We start from the raw sequence: 1,453 nt of genomic DNA, 5'->3' as shown, positions 1-1,453 counted from the left end.
GACATTTGCCCCCCTTCAAAAGTCATTTATGATCCAAACCTTGTGGCCACTAAAAATTATTACCTGTTATGAGTATGTTTGTCCATTAAGTTACTTAGCCACCTAAATGGCTTAGCCATTAAGTTACTTAGCCATTAAGCTACTTAACTATTAAGTTACTTAGCCATTAAGCATATATTTTCCTCTATAAATAGTGGTCATATGTAGAATTGAAAGAAGAGGAATATAATCTGATATCTCTCTATATATTGTCTCTACATATTTCTTCTGTGTATTTACTTTATAGTTTTTATTTCATAACACGTTATCAGCACGAGACTCTACCTTGAGCACTTATTTTGAAAAGATCAAAGTGTTACAATGCTACGGAGAACAAAAAATAATGCCAGAAGATATCACAAGTCATGATTTGTTATGCTCCTGCCATTTAAAGAAAAAGATACTAACATATGCATATGCATATAAGATTCGTTGGCAACCTGCTGCCTACAGGTATGATTCTTTAACAATTTATGAATTTTGATTTATATGTTGTCTTAATCTCTTTCACGCTATTAAAATTTCAAAAGCATTAATTGCTCCTGAAGAGCAATACGTGATAAGACATCAAGAAATATTATGCTATTAACATCACGATCAGAAGTGATGTTATCATGTGTACAGCCATCAGAAGTGGTAATATCATGTCTTCATTAATCACTAGAAGTGATAATATTTTCATAGGCTTGTACTGGCAACAAGTGAAGATATGTTAGAGAAAGATTCTATAAATTGTATGTATGCCTCGATTTGCTCCTGAAGTAGCAATATCTTAAAAGAAATTCTAAGCTATCACAATTTGATATGCTTAAGGCCTGCACGTTCAGATGATTGTGTTCCATTTTTGAAGAATGAGAACTTTTGTTATAAGCTATAAATATAGATCCATTCCCTGAAGTGAATGTGATAATATGTAGTAAAGCCTATAAATATAAACGTGCATTTGATTGTGAAAATATCATGATCCATCTCCAGAAGAGGTAGAATAATTGAGAAGAAATATTCTGAATATTATATGCTTTACTCCCGAAGTGGTAAAACTTGAAACTTTACTCCCGAAGCAGTAAAACTCTGAAACTTTACTCCTGAAGCAGCAAGAATTACCAAAATATCTTAGAAATACTCTGAAGCAATGTCTTCTTGTGTTTGAGCAAAATAACGAGCTATTGATGAGCGTCGTATTTCAAGCACATTTAAATAATCAGGTTTCATTCCCCGAAGTGAATGAAGAAATACCACAACCTGTCTCCTGGAGAGATAAAATACAAGGAATATACATGTTATTTTGGTGGTATGAAATTAAGACATAGCAACACGTACCTATCGTACGCAAAAACATCTTAAATAATTTTATCAAAGTATCATTCTAAAGAAAAGGGAGCAGAGTAGAATGATTCTGCTATAACCACATTAA

Source organism: Lycium barbarum, chromosome 9 (genome assembly GCF_019175385.1).
Source record: "Lycium barbarum isolate Lr01 chromosome 9, ASM1917538v2, whole genome shotgun sequence".
Lineage (NCBI taxonomy): Eukaryota > Viridiplantae > Streptophyta > Magnoliopsida > Solanales > Solanaceae > Lycium > Lycium barbarum.
The sequence above is the reverse complement of the archived record's forward strand: the minus strand, read 5'-3'. Positions refer to the sequence as shown.